The 15956-nt window shown below is 37.0% G+C and overlaps 1 protein-coding gene across 1 annotated transcript in view; it reads left to right on the forward strand.

The window, feature by feature from the left end:
- The window catches only part of LOC105666541 (U-scoloptoxin(05)-Sm1a), a 93298-nt gene that overhangs the window by 14142 nt on the left and 63200 nt on the right, over positions 1-15956 (forward strand). The window lies entirely within an intron of this gene.

Here is a 15956-nt window from a genome sequence, read left to right on the forward strand (position 1 = left end):
TCGTCGACGATGAATCACCTGATTTCCACCACTTTGGCTTACGCGTTTTGATATGCGCGTGTTTTACCGTTGCTCGACTATTGCTCGATTGTTGCTCCACCGTTGCCACCACTGTTTCTCCACTGTTGCTCCACTGTTGTTCGATTCCGTGTACATTTTCTAACTCGCTTTCGTTCACTAGAGAGTGGATAGAATCACTATGAAAATTTCTGAAATTTTATAGAGAGTACGGACGTCGGTGCATATGACTTCTTGTTTCAATCGTCTACTACATTGTCTCTTAAAACATTCGAAATCTTTTTATTAATTCCAAAACAATACCGAGATTTCCACATGAAATTTCAAAAACTACAGCAGACTCAACACATAATTACATTGCTTTAATTCGATTCAGACACTTGGAATGTTACGAAATCCCGTTGCAACGAAAATCCTGCAAAATCGATAGCTTCTCAACGATCCATGCTCCTTTATTAACTGTCTGCCACTCGTCGGTAATTGTTAATCGTGCCAAACGACCGTTATATGGGCGTGAGTGCACTCCCACGTGCGTGTTACGGTGACAAAAATATACAGGAAAATACAGAAGAAACGGAGAAATGCGATTCGATCGATCGACTGCTCTCGAGCCGAACGACGTTAACAGGCATCGAAAATTCGCATACGTCAACGAATAAAATTATCAAGCCAGAAAGGGCGAATTTGTTTCGAAAATATCTTCTTTACGTGAGCTCGAGTCGGAAAAGTCCCAAGGTTGCTGAAAGATGATCAATCGCAACAAAGGAGCACATAACTAAGATCGCGAGATCAACGAGGAACGAACGAACAAATAGGGGTTGAACAATGGTCGAAAACCGGCTGATAGTTGAGAAAAAAGAGTCTTCACATCGCAGGACGCCGCACGTCGCGTACATTTTTTGTAAAACTTGACAAAACTCTCGGCGATACTTCTGAACGTTCATTCTTGTAATTTTTTTCCTTTTGTCAACGGCTCTTCCGTTTTTCTGACGCGAGCCTTTCATAACCTGTCGGAAGCCGAAACGAGGCTAAAACGCGAAATAATGGCGACACCAGATACGAGGCGTTTCCTCGAATGTTCCTGCTTCGCTGCAATTCGATCTTCGCTGGTTCGTTTTGTGGACGAGGCTGAAACTTTACTAGTTTGATTTAACGATAGGTGGATTCCGTGGAAATATGTTTTACGCTCGAAATTTGGCAAATGCGAAGATAGCATTCTGATATTATATTATCGCCAGAATATGTCTAGAATCTTTTCGATGCGACAGTTTGGCATTTCTGGCAGTGGTTCCTTATTTAATTATTTTTAATTCGTCCCAATGTGATTTATTTATTATGGACTTGTACGTACTATTGTTAGAATATATTGAGAGTTTCTTGAGACGCACGTACATCCGCTGTATAGGTAACCCTTTAGATACATACAACAATTTCTTCCAATTATAGAAAACTGAACTTTTGACATTGTTGAAAAAGACGAGTAGCTTTTCCATACGTTACAGTTATTCGATACATGACAAAAAGTTATCCTATAAAGTGAATCACGTGTTATTCAATGTATATACGTCAACTCTATGATCATATTAAATTTTTCCTAAATTTGTCCTGTTAAATTTTCCTCCAAGTTCAGTTTAATAAATAATACCTCTGCATCATTTCGCTCCGCATTGTATCGATAAAAATACGACAAAAATTCAGAAATCTAAGAAAGATGATGGTTTAATTCTGATAATTCTAATAAAAAATCGGTTTATTTCTGTACGTTCAACATTATTTTCACGCCATAAATATTCATTCGCCGTCAGGTTTATCATACACAGGTTAACTCGTTATTAATCGACGTCGAGTCACGACGCGGCGCTGGAATTCATTAACGATTACCGGTTCCTAAAAACATGGCCGCCGACTTGGAGCTGGGCCGCACGAATCACGCCAAAGTCGACGAAAGAAATAAAAGGAAAAGAAGACCGGATAATACATAGGGAGTAGCCTGAAACGACCCAAGAAAGGCTGGTTAACTTGCAGAAAATTTTCCAAAACAATTAGCAACTTGGTCGTTCGTTTCGGTGGACATATTTTAACGAAGAGAAATACGTATTCTTCATTACTCCTTGTTCTTTCTCTTTCTTTCTTGCTTTTTTTCATTTTTTCTCTTTCTTCTTTTTTTGAGGGGGGGGGGCGGATTAGGCTGCAATTCTCTCGAGAGGAATCGACGATTCGAAATGTCAAGCGATATCGGTGTTAGAAACAAAAATTTTTAGTAAAAATAATAAAATGCTTGTGTTAATGCTTTTACTTTTTTCATTTACTTATCACTTGAAAGCTGACTTTCATGCGTTTTATGATCTTTGAATTTTTCTTTGTAGATTTCAAGGCGGTATAATAAATAAATGGTATATAATTTTTGTTTCGGTCATTTAAACTTACTTGCTTGTAATACATTTTTTAAGATTCTTCTTTCACACCGATTTTGAAGAGGAAGCTCAAAGTAAAAATTGATTAAGAAAACTGATATATGTAGCAACTATGTAGCAACTAAAACTATATAGCAACTAAATTTTTTGTCTCTTACAATTTGCAATGCTTGGCGTTGAGCTTCGTGTTGGACGTTTATTTTAAGAGTTGAATTTTAAGAGTAGAATTTCCATACAGCAAAAAGAAAAGTTGGCCAGGCTATAAATGGGAATACCGTGTAAGAATCCCTTATCTCGAATGGCGCTCTTTTAGACGCTTGTCTCTCGTTCGTTCGCGACATCTATTCTCGAAAACCAAAGCTCTTCGACCCAGCGAAATATCTTTCTTCGGAATAACCAATTTGCATTTTTTATAGGAAAGACGTAATAATCATAGACGGCGTGTTTTTAGTAACTCGAACACCTTTTTTGATTGTTAATTAATATACCGAAAATGACCAATCAGCAGTCTGGAATCACCGATAGTATACATCCTTTTTTTTTCTAGACACGAAGGAATACGTGTTTAACAAATAATTCTTTGAAGGACGAATAGCTTTGTCTCTTACGTGAAAACGGTTATTATCTCTTACCTTTTAATTTCGACCATTGTTTAAAGTTATCAAATGCTTCTTGTTACTTTCATTCCATCTTGCTCGCGCACAAATTGCTAATATTATTAATATTCGTGGTTTCTCGCGCGTTTCCTGCACATCGTGGCAGCCAAACATCGGGGAAAATTAACGATTGCGGCCGATATTTCTTGGAACGTTTCTACAGACAGAGCAGCCGCTAAATTACCGTGTTATTTACAAGAGAAAAGCGCTTTCACGTATTCTATGTACTGTACGTACGCTAGACGCATCCCTTGATAACTTATTACAATCGTGTACGTATTATTCGTATTAGAAATCCGCGAATACCAGGACTTCTCGTCCATCGTCACGATGTCAGACTGATAAAAATGACACGCTAATACAATACGATATAACGTGGCTAACAGACGATAATGGCGTCAGACTACGACCGACGTTACGTGTCTTGCAAGAATATTTCAACGTGGAGAAATGTTTTCCGAGGAAAACTTACCACGACCGCATTTTAAAGCGCGAACATTATGAAAACCAAAGTGGTTGGAACGAGTTACAGAAATTGCTGAAATACATATGTAAACTTCCTAAGAGTTCAAACGCGGATAAGCAAAGGGACTTTCTCTATTTAACGGACAATGTGACCTTATTTGTCGTTACGAACAACCGATTTGCCAAACAGTCATTTCACAAACGGACAGTTAGAGAAGAAGAACGATTTCGAGCGTTAGAAATAGACACGATCATAAGAAAGGATTATTTAGAACATTGAAGATTGACAGAAGAGTGGTAGTTTAGGACGTGGAAAATCGATTCCCGATTTTCAGGTAAACCTTGTACAAAGCTTTGTTATTTATTCTTATTTATTGTTATTAATTATCATTAATTGTTGTTTAACTCTGTATTTTATCTAAGCATTGTTACAATAAACCCGATTTTTAGACTTAAGAATTGATCCCTGAATTATCCGAGAATTGAACATTATACATATAGAGAGACGTTGCAATTGCTGAACTATTCAAATACATTTTTCTGCAAACTGCGCTAAATATTCTTTTCTTAATTTGTTATCAAAAGTATTTGAACATGTGCCATAGAAAACTTTTATATCCATATTATATGCGTAATCATGTTATCATACGTTTATCGTATTAAATCGTATCGTTACTGCACGCGTAATAATGTTAATGTCTCTGACGTTAAAAGTTTTTGGAGGGAATAGAAGAGAACAGAAACATTTTAAACCTGCAGGATATATTCACTTGTATCGATGATGCGCAGCGTTCGAAACGCGGTTTCACGGTTTCGAGGAAAAAAGCGATTCAAGACTCTTGGTTGCTTGCTCGTAAATCACGCCGAGGAACGCACGGTCCGGACGCGATAAATCTACGCGAGAATTTTTAATCTGTGGAAAAATGGGATGGCACCGAGGAACATCGTCGAGAAAATAGGAAACCGAGTTGCTTCGAGTGGAAATAGTTTTCGTGGTTAGGATCGAAACGTCTGGAGAAACTTCTTCTCGGTTATCGACTTATATCGATAGCCTCGCCACATCTTCGCCGAGTTAAAAAGCCTTTCGTTTTTTAAATGCGAAACCTTTGTTGACGACTGTTTTATAAATTTACGCACATGTATATATATTTTGAAAAATATATAATTTTTAGCTATACATATTACACAACTCCATTGTTCACTAATTTCTTTATTTAATTATATACCTTACATACCCTAGGTGCATGATTAATATTCCATTCTGAAGAAATAAATAATAGAAATAAATAAAGTTTATTTGTCGGGAAAAGACGACATAAATAATAATAATAAATTCTCAGGTAAGTTTAAAAAGTAGCAGGTACTCGTAACATCGTCTCTCTTTTGTGCTTTTTCATTTATAAAATTGTACGATGTGGCTTCCGAACGACTCAATTATAGTATATCTCTCGTACATATTCTTGACGATATTTTACACCGTTTAATATTTTCACGAACGAACAAGTTTCCAAATACGCAAGTTACACATTTGCAATGTCAATGTTCGTTTCTTAGCAATACCCTACTTTTTCTAACTTACACCTTACATATTTCGGAAAACTATTTCCACAAACACAAAAATCAAGCAACAAACAGCATATGTTCGCGTATATTGCTCCGTTATATTCGAAAAGAACAAGAAGAAGGATAGAAAATAACTCGAAAGATCGAGATGATGTTTCTTGTCCCATCTTCGCTAATTAACCTAGCAATTTGCGAATTTCTATATCAACATCGTTTTCCATCCGTTCCCAGCAATATTTCTCATCCACGCTGGACTGTTCGTCCCATCGCATATGCGTCCGTGCAATCTCATCCCGGGTAGAAGCTCTGTTCTGTACACTTTCTTTTTTTTCCTCCTTTTTTCTCTTTTTCTTTCTTTCTTTTCATTCGTTTCTTTTCGGTGAGAAAGCGGTCATCGGTGACGAGGTCCGGTTCTAACGAAGCCACACGGAGAACAGAACGAAGGGGTGATTTCCAGTTGGTTTGCGTGGGTGAGCTTATAAGCTCACATCATTAGAGTCTTTGTGCCGCGACACGAGAGGACGCTTTCAGTTCGTTTCACAGCCTCTGAAACTCCACCGCGCCGGCATAATTCTTACGGTCTGTCCGTGCCGCCATTGATACTATCCTGTGGGCCGCTAGGGAAAATCATTACGGTACGCAACACTGCCATTTATCCGAAAACACTCTTTTCTCTCCTCTCTTTCTTCTTTTTTATCTGGAAAATAAATCCTCTTTTAGCAAAATTATCTCGTTGTAGACTGAACGGTACGATCAATTTACGAGTGCGATTATCTCTTCCGATCAAAACGCATTCACTTTGAGGATTTTATGCGTTACGAAATTTTCAACATTGCGGTGCTTCAAATGGAACAAGTTGCATCGTTTAGAATGGTATTCGTTAACTCTTATATTACCTGTATTGATATATGGTACTATATGATTACCTATATTTTGAAGTTTTCTCAAAGTGAATTTTAAGTTTCATGTGCTCATTTAAGACTGATCTTCTGCAACTGACAGTGCCGTTGTTGTATACACTATAATTAGCAATTATTGCCATTCATCCCTTCGGGAAAAAGAAAACGGAATTAATAAAATCGAATTTTTATTTTCATAACTGAATCGATACATACATATACATTGGGGACAATGGTTATTCCTCCAAGTTCTACGGATTGTCAAACTCGTTATTGTATCCTTTTCAATGGAATAAAGCGAATCTCTCGCGAGATTACTTGTTGATTGACTTTTCTAAACGATATATTTCACATTGAAATTGCTGAATCTGTCGAGATTTTTATTCGCTTATTACATATATCATAGTAGATCTATTTGGCTTTCTCTTAATGGCTTCGATTAACTAAAAATTATATTTTACAATTTATTACAAAGAATTGTGGCGATTATTTGAAAAAGAGAGATAAATTTTTGACTAAATTATAATTAACTAATTGTTAACTAAAAGAAGAAAAAGAAGGGAAGGAAAAAGAAAAATATGATTGTTAAAGTCGAAACATTTAAAATTCCAATTATATGTATTTAACAAATATTACATCAGCTAATGGTAACTACAATTTAGTTGGAGATATCTTGTGGTAACGTAATGTGGAACGATGTTTGAAAATTGGGCAGTCGGAGAAATCAACGATAGAATAGGATCGTGTATGGGTCGCATTGGGTCGAGCATCTTGTACGCAGTAGAATAGATTCATGCTTGGTCAGTCGGACCACAGTAGAATACGTAGCTCTCGCTCGAGTATTCAGCATCGGGGAGGTCTATTCAGGTGGCAGCTAGTGGAGTAGTATTATGCGTGGTCAGACATAGAACGGATAGAATGGACAAGTGCGAGACCGAAATTATTCAAAGGTATAAGTGCCTGATCGGACGTTGGGCGAGCAAGTTGCGTCTGTACCTAGTCAGACATCTGTGAAATATGTCTACCATATCTGCTACCATAGGATATCGTGAAATATAATCACGATTTAAAACACAGTAATATAAATTATATACTACATTTTTGGAAATAATTATTCTAGTTTTTTAAGAATATTTTTACATATATTTCGAATATTTCGCTATATTTTAAAATCCACTATCACGTATTTCTTGTATATTTTAATAATTGATTTTCACCACTACAAGACAAATTTTTGCAACTTTTACGACCGACAAAGCACTACCTATAGCTAAAATCTCGTTCTATTCCATCGTATATACATACAACTACTAACCGAATAACTTTTACCATTTCTATGACCAGTTCCAGAAATCCAAATTCCATATTTCTACTTATATTCAAGTTTACAGAAGGCGGAACGATTTCTCGGGACCCGTAATTTGTAAAATAAGTTGTAATTTATAATCTATCTTTTCAAACCCTTAAATGTTAATACGTTTCTTTTCTCTTTTGCTATACGCGAAAATCTTAGCCAATGTAGCACTTTCCTCCAACTCCGTTCTCGAGACGTTCGATAGCGATCTATCCAAAATGTCGGAACAGAAATCTGTAATTGAAAGGTATGACTGACCGGTTGTTTGGTCAGGACGGAAATTAAACGACCGAGTTGGGCCTTAATCCTCCACCTTGGCAACCTCGATGCTTGACAATTTGGATCTCTTTTCGCCAATAGTATCATAGTCTCTAAATCGTCAAGTCGAATCCTCTCTTCGTTGCCAGAGAAAAAGTTTCTTGGATAGCGATTCTGTTTTTCCGGAAAGCCTTCTAACTCGAACCTTTCCCTCTTCTTTTTATCATCTTTTTAATTATATTCGATACGATATTGCGTCACCTATTACAAGACTGTATTTGACGACGCGAGGATTTAGAGAATAATATCTTCGCGTTTGATAGCCTTTCCAGATTTTATTCGTTATACCGTTGAGATTTTCTTGACAACTTTTATTTATTCGGAGATTGAATTTTTTATATTTTGCAGACTTACGATGAATTTTTAACGAGTTTGGAGATCGCGTGCTTGGAAATGTGTTATATTGGAATTGTTTATTTTACTCGAAAATTTGATTTTTCAATGATTTGGAATGTTTGATAGCGCAAGTTCGGTAAAAGTTTATTCGGATAGAGCAATAGATGGGTCTTTAATATCAGAGTTGGAAAATTAAAAATTTCATTAAGGAAACGAACAGCTCTTCCTTTTTCTAAAACTCGAAGAAATAAGTCACAACTTTTAATTATTTGAAATATAACAATTTTGAAGACGACTATGTTTGGTCGTCTCTGAAGATGTTTAGCGACATATTGTTACATATACATTCTCTGTTTTATTCTTTGAAATCTACCAAGACCTAAGAAAAGTTGTTTCGCGTTTCACTAGATTTGTGGAAATCCAAACGTAATACTTTTGATATTTTTACTTTTGGTCGTATGTATTCGAGGTATCCAGTATTTTTGAAGATTCATGATTTCTTTCTTTTTTTTCTTAAAAATTTTCTTTAAAATAGTTTTCAACCTTTTACGCGTAGTTTCCTATAGAAATGTTTTTTTCAACCAATAGACAACTAATTAAAATCTTGCAAATTTCAATATCGTGAACAAGATCTTCATTCAACACAAACACCAAAAATTCGATTCCCATCGAGATCATAAAATAGTTTACAGTAGGAAACGAGCAATAAGCGAGTCGAAGGGGGACTGATTAAAATCAGCTTCAATTCTGGTCTCGAAAACAATGGAAACTTTTCTCTCTACTTGGGGCGAAAAAGAGGAAAAAGAAAAAAAGAAAAGAAAGAAAGAAAAAAAGACAGTGCCACCTGATTCGAAGGTTCTCAACCGTAAAACGAGCGTTAATTTAACGGAGTACGCTCGACAAAGTTGGTGCATCGCGAATCTCTCTGATGATTACCACGCGCGAATTCGAAAGCGTAAAGGAGAGGACGAAAATAGGAAAAAACTGCTGACACTTTCGTGACGCCGCGGCAATTCCTCAAATGAGAAAATCCTACAAAGAAGTTTGTGAGCTTCGCCCGCATTGCCGAATTTTGTTTTACTTTGCAAATTGAGTTGATAAGCATTTTTTCTTTTCTTTTTTTTTAACAAAAAGGAATGAAATAAAAATAAACAATCCATAAGATAGCAACATTGCATAGAACTAATACGATTTCTTTATCGTGAGTTTTTAAGTGTAACAATCTTTACGAAAGAAGAGTTCTTGTTGTTTTATAGAAAGCTTTACAGGTCTAAATTGTAAGGATTTTTTATTAGTAGTTGACAGTACCAACGTAGTAACACCTCTTATGATTAGTGCGCTTTTTCTCGTACAAGTATCTGTTTTCGTTATTACAACAAAGAAATTAAATTACGAAAATTACATTAAGATTAATAGAAAAATCAATATCATGTTAGGCAGATTAATAGAAAAATCAATATCATGTTGTACATATAAAGTGCTCTTAAGCATAAAAATACAACTAAAATCCACTTAGTGCTATCGTAACCTTCCTTCACCCTTGACCGGACACGTTATCGCTCACTGTACACGATTCTCTGTTCTGCATCGGTAGATCTTCTCCTAATTCTTACCATTATGAATGCCTACCCGTAAGAGAATCTAGCAGTAAGCATTCGCTTCTTTCAAGAATATATCAAGAACGCGCGAACGAACCTTAATATCTCGAGAAAGGAGTCGGCTATCGCGTATTCCATTTCTTAGAACGTGACAATGGCCGCAGGCAGCTAGAGTTCCATCGGCTTCCACACGGCTTCTTTCGTCGAGTCTTACGCGCTTTTGTCGTCGCGTCCACTTCTCTCCTTTCCTCTCCTCTACTCTCCTCTCCTCTCCTCTCTCCTCTTCCTTTTCTTCTCTCCATCGTTTCTCGCAACACGGTCGTTAATTAACCCGACCCGCTCCTCCATTGATCTCGGTATTGTAGCGAACGTTCCCCTCCACATGGCTGATGGTCGCTGTGAAAACATAATCAGCCGCGGGCTGCATCCGGCTGTGTTTGCTCTCTCGTCTTCGTTGTAAGACGTCTTGGTGTAATGTATAGGTTTGAAAAGGCGGAAAGGATACGACGAAGTTGAGGATGGTTGATCGATCGATGGTGCGACTCGAAATATTTTTACAATTTTTCCTTTTTTTTTGCCTTTATCTTAAAGGAACTTCACACAATGTATAATTATACAATATACAGAGTATAATTAAGATTAACATTTATATATATATATATTTGCAAATTTATACCATAACATAATTGTTGAATAGAGCATACATGACTTGAAAGTTACGATATACATATATCAATGTACTTATATTATCGAAATATTATTTTATTTATTTCCCATTGTACCAGTGCACTGGTGTACCGTCTTATTCTGACACTAACAATACGTTCCCTTCTATTACACTGAGATAGAAAATTTATCTACATAAACCATTAGTTACTGTATATGAAATTACAATTAGAAGTTGAACAGGATTTTCTTACCCACGAGTAAAACACCATCGATTAATATCGCGAATCTGTTATTGGTTACTGAGAATCTTGATATGAAAAGCTCGTGAAAGACTCGACATCTGATACCGCGAATGAAATTTCGTTTCTTCATGGACCACATACCACTCGTATCGTCGTCAAACATAACCTGAAATCCACCGTACCTATCTACGAGACAGACGCTCAGTTACGATGAACAAACTACGTTTTTAATTGCAATTTGAAAACGACTCGAGGAACAGATGAGGTCGAGAAACAGCCGGGAAACGTGACGCCCAGGAAAGCAATTAATTACTGTGATTACACTGCAATGACTACGGTAGGAAAACGAAAAGGAATTAAAACGATAAAAAATCTCGTTTCTCCTCTTCAAACAATTCCACGTTCGAGGCCAACGTGTCCCTCTCGTTGATGAGAAATAAAATTCCTTTTTATCCTCTCATCCCCTCAAAGATCCATCAGGAAATCCTGTAAAACATTGAAACAAACGAACGTTGATGAAACGACACGCGAAATATAACCACTTTTCGCTCGTGGAAGCTAAATGATTAAATTTCGAGCCAACGAATTCAAAGATTTCTTGTCATTCGTACGGATTCCAGCCTCCACGGTATCTATAAATAAAATCAGCAATTCTTAGTAGCTACGAATCGAATTAAGAAAACTACATACTCGTAAAAAAAACAACTTTTTCTCAAGTATCGTTTTTCACAAAAATAAAATACAATCCCTATCCTGAAAATCTATAGGATATCAGCGTCGATCGCGACGTATGACGTATAAGCAATGACATTTCCAGCTCGAAGAAATCTCTTCCATTCAAATAGAGGATTACTGGAGGTCGCGGAAATGGCATACAGAACGGTCGCTGGAAAATAGTCTATCGACCGTAAAACCGTGAGAAAATCCTGTTTCGACGGGAATTTGTGAAATTTTGATAAGCAAGTACGGTCGCGAATCATCTGCCTCCGGATAAACTTTATCTCCGCCGCATCGTTCAGACCGGACGGCATAACTCGGTTAATTTTCCGCGAACAAAAGGGCCAACTTCCAATAGACGAATGGAATTACCGGCGGCAAAGTCCCGAGTTTGGAATTTGGTTGTGCCGGTTGGAGCAGTGATTAACTCGATCTGTGAATGTTTCTTACAGGAAGTTTGAATTAATTGAGAAGTGAAATTAGTAATGAATGAATAAAGAAAAACTGAAGGTTACATAGGATATCTTGCATAGAACAGATTAACAACAATTTTACAGTTATAAATCAATTAGTCGACGTTAATTCTAAATTGTACGGGCGACTCATTTTGTTGAAAATAATTAACGATATAATAATTAAACAATTAACTTCGTAGAAGCCAAGGGTGACGAAAACAAAAAATATTTCAACATTATGGTAAACGAGATTTTTAGAATGTTGAAGTTCAAAGCTGCTGCTCTGTAAAAATAAAAGAAAAAGAAAAAGTTGATATTTCTAATGTTACGAAAGCAATAACAGTAAACATTAATTTACTTTTGATGATGTAAAATTTTCTAGTCAATTTCTACTAGCATCGGAATAGTACTCGACGATCGAGAGGACTTATATCTCAAAGTGAAAAGCGAAAGATCAGGCGGAGACTGGAATGTTAAGCATCAGTATCCCTCCTTTGCTTCCTCTTTCCTCGTGAAAGAACGCTAGCATTCCTCTTCTTTCTTTTAGTCACTACAAAAAATTTAGATAAATCCTCAAGTTTCAGGACTCGAAATTATTCAAATTTTCCAAAAATGTTTAAACATTCGCGGTCTAAATTGATAGTTACATGTGTCACCGTTTCGTCTTTACCTAAGAAAGGGGTTAACAAGAGTGTTATTTTGCGAAAATTATCAAAGGTGAAACCATTCTTCCATGTTCTGGAACATGAAAAGAGCCGGTATCAGGCATCTCACGCCCTTCGCCGCAACGACTCAGCTGCTCATAATTATCGGGACAGAACGCTCAGGGTCGCGACTCGCGCGCTTTTGTTTCGCACGCCGCCGGAAATAGTCAGTAGTTGAAATACCCCCGGCGACGCGACGGAGGCTGACGGGTAAGCGGAACGCCGCGCCACGCCAGCGGATTAGCTGACCGAAAAGGAAAAAGGACACCAACGGGGGTGAACGGAGAGTCGAAGAACTGAAAACTCGGTGGAATCGAGCTTTTGAAGAGTCTTGCGAGTCAGCTAGTTTTGCTCTTGTCACTCGCTGAAATATTAGAGCGCGAGTATGTCCGATTGAGATTAACGCTAGCCCATCTGGCTTGTACTTTCCATGAATTTTCGCGAACGTTCTCCCGAGGACACGTCCCTTTTTCCTCTTTACCTTTGCTATGAATTCTTTCTAACTAACGATTTCTTCTTTTTTTCATTTTTTTTCTTTTTTTGTTCTCTTTCAGTTCTTTTCTGGTTTTTAAAGGAACGACTGTACTCTCGTATCTGTTCGAAGAAACGGGACTCGGGTTAGTAAAAAATTCTCTTCGGAGATTGAGAATTTTTACTGCTTATATGTAATTTACGCGTCCAAATTTCGCATCTTAGGTTATAATGTGATTTTGCTTTGTTGCTTTGACGGACCGAGTATCGAGTTGATCAAAATTGAATAGAAGATCGGAAGGCGCATGAGTTTGGTTTCGACGAATTTTTGTCAAAATTTCTCCTAATTTCATAGGAACAAAAGTGAGGTGTTTGAGTTTCACGAAATTCGTTAGGTAAGGATTGTCCTTTGTTCGTAGTAAATCAGGAGAACGATAAAAAAGTTTTCAACGAAATGACAATTGCCTCGATCCCGATCGACGAAAAATTAGCGACTGACGTCAAAACTCTGTCGAATTTCATCGGCAGCCTCGTTATCCGTTTTTTATCAAGTTCATCGATCGACGTTCACGCTCCAGAAAATTGTTCGAGTCAAGAGACAAACGCGACCAGAAGGATTTTTCTCCAAGATTGGTCAACCTATATCTCATAATGGAAAACCGATTGCAGGATTTGACCATTTATCCTGAAAGTGTTATCTTTTGTATATTATAACAAGCACAAGCACAAAAGTAGAAAATTAATACATTTTTTTAAATTTACTAGAATACCTAAGATAAGGTGAAAATATCATATTAAAAACGAAACGATCGTTTCGAATCTTTTTCTGAAAAATTGAGAACCCTCGACTAATAGCGCTTATTTTGCGTAAGAATTTCTTAATAAACAAATTGCCATCAATACCTAAAAAGTTAATCGGCAAACAAAACAGGCACATGCTATCGTATTAAAATTTGAGAATCTAAAATCGTATTTCAATTTAAGAATATTTAACGATTTTGCTCGATTTTAAAATAAACTACTATTAATATCGTTGTCGTAATAGCTATGTACGTCCAATACTCGTTTAATAGCCGAGCACAAGTACAAATAGACCGTCGCGTCGCAATAATGTTGGTCACTTGAGTTGGAACGAAGTTCTCGTTGAAGTTTCACAAGGCCCGTAGGATCTTGACAATCTCTGGATGGTATCCGTGGCTGGAATACGTCGTAATACGTCGATTCGAGTGAAGGAATCGTACGACCGGACAGAGTTTCATTAGCATTTTGGTATCTGTAGTCGTTGATTTATGACGACTTTGACAGTTCCTCATGCGGTTCGCCGAGTTGCTAATCGTGAAAATGTGTCTAATGATTCGACGAGTGTCATGTTACTGTCGTTTAAAGTGAAAAGGGCTTCTCTATTCATTTTTTATCGAAAGGATAGTTGTTCTATGATTTTGCTCTATCGTAATGTTTCGTGAGATTTTTAGGTTTTCCTTACGGTTAACCCATCTTACAAAGTATTGCTATTTAAATACACGTATCTCTTTTTTTTATTAAGAAATTCAGATTCATTGATAAATTATTTTTTCATTTTAGCATGATATCTTTCATCTCCACTCGAGACTCGAAAAATCCGGAGCTCTAAAATAAAAAGCACCACATGAAAATCACACATCTATAGAAGAAAGTATCTAAAGAAAGCATAGAAGGCATCGGTGGGAGGATTGTCTATAGAAGAACTGAGACTCTCGAGAGGCGTTTAAACAACCTAGACATCTCGCCACAATATTGCCCCGCACGCGTGACAATGGAAGAAACCATTGACATTCTTGGCCCCATTGTTTTGTGGTGAACAAGTGGCCGTGTATCTAACTGTCACGGTAGAAGTTATTTAGCAGGGAGAATAGATCAGCGGAGTGAGAGCGAGAGCCGTGTGTGTGTGAGAGGTAGGCGCCTCATGTGTTTTCATTGTCACAGGCTAGAAAACAATAGTGAATGCCTGTCGCCGACTGTCGACTGTGGCCGTCGCGTGTATATCCGTAGTTAACGATGCTAAAACGCCGTATCAGAGGGAAATGAACGCCACTGTGCTTGGGGAAGTAACTTGAGCGATTATATTCTTATGGCAATGACCGATCCGGTACGGTATGAAGTTAGCCCCCCATTTTTTCAATCTCTTATTTTTTGTTGTTATTCCATGTTGTTTTTCACATCGTTCCATAAAAATAATGAATTATTTCTATTGATTTCCGAAATCACTTCGAGAAGGTGAATTTTCTGGTCGAAGGAGCAGCCGCTCCCATATATATATGTAAATGACAACCGATTTGCCAAACAGTCACTTCACAGACGGACGGTTAGAGAAGAAGAAGGATTTCGAGCGTTAGAAATAGACACGATCATAAGAAAGAAATTATTATTTAGAGTATTGAAGATTGACAGAGGAAGAGTGGTAGTTTAGGATGTGGAAAATCGATTCCCGATTTTCAGGTAGACCTTGTACAAAGCTTTGTTATTTATTATTATTTATTGTTATTAATTATCATTAATTGTTGTTTACCTCTGTATTTTATTTAAGTATTGTAACAATAAACTCGATTTTCAGACTTAAGAATTGATCCCTGAATTATCCAACAATTGAACATTATATATATAATGATAATTCAGAATAAAGATTATGTTTATCCGATTAAGTAACAAGATCGATATTGTTTTCAACTCTTGGAGGAAAGGAAATCGAGTGGTTTCGGAAAGGCCAATAAAGTTCAAGAAGGCCTTGCTTTCCATTAAAGGCTTCGTGAACGATGACTCACAAGTAGACTAATTATAAAGATATAATATTTCAAGGATTGCCACTTGCGCGTTGTTCGTCTCGATCCATCAGTCACGGCCGTATTCCCGGTAACGTTTCCCTTGCTCGAGACACGACCGACTTTTCTTGAGATTTCGTTGTTTCGTAAGAAACTGGAGAATGATAGTTTCAGCTCGAGAAACGTGCACCAGTGATAAATAATCTTCTCTTGTCTGTCCAATTAATTTCACTGTTAGCAATATTGCTCGCCATTCGTACAACTCCTGTAAATCTTCATTCT

The sequence above is a fragment of the Bombus terrestris genome, chromosome 15 (genome assembly GCF_910591885.1).
Source record: "Bombus terrestris chromosome 15, iyBomTerr1.2, whole genome shotgun sequence".
NCBI classification, from domain to species: Eukaryota; Metazoa; Arthropoda; class Insecta; order Hymenoptera; family Apidae; genus Bombus; species Bombus terrestris.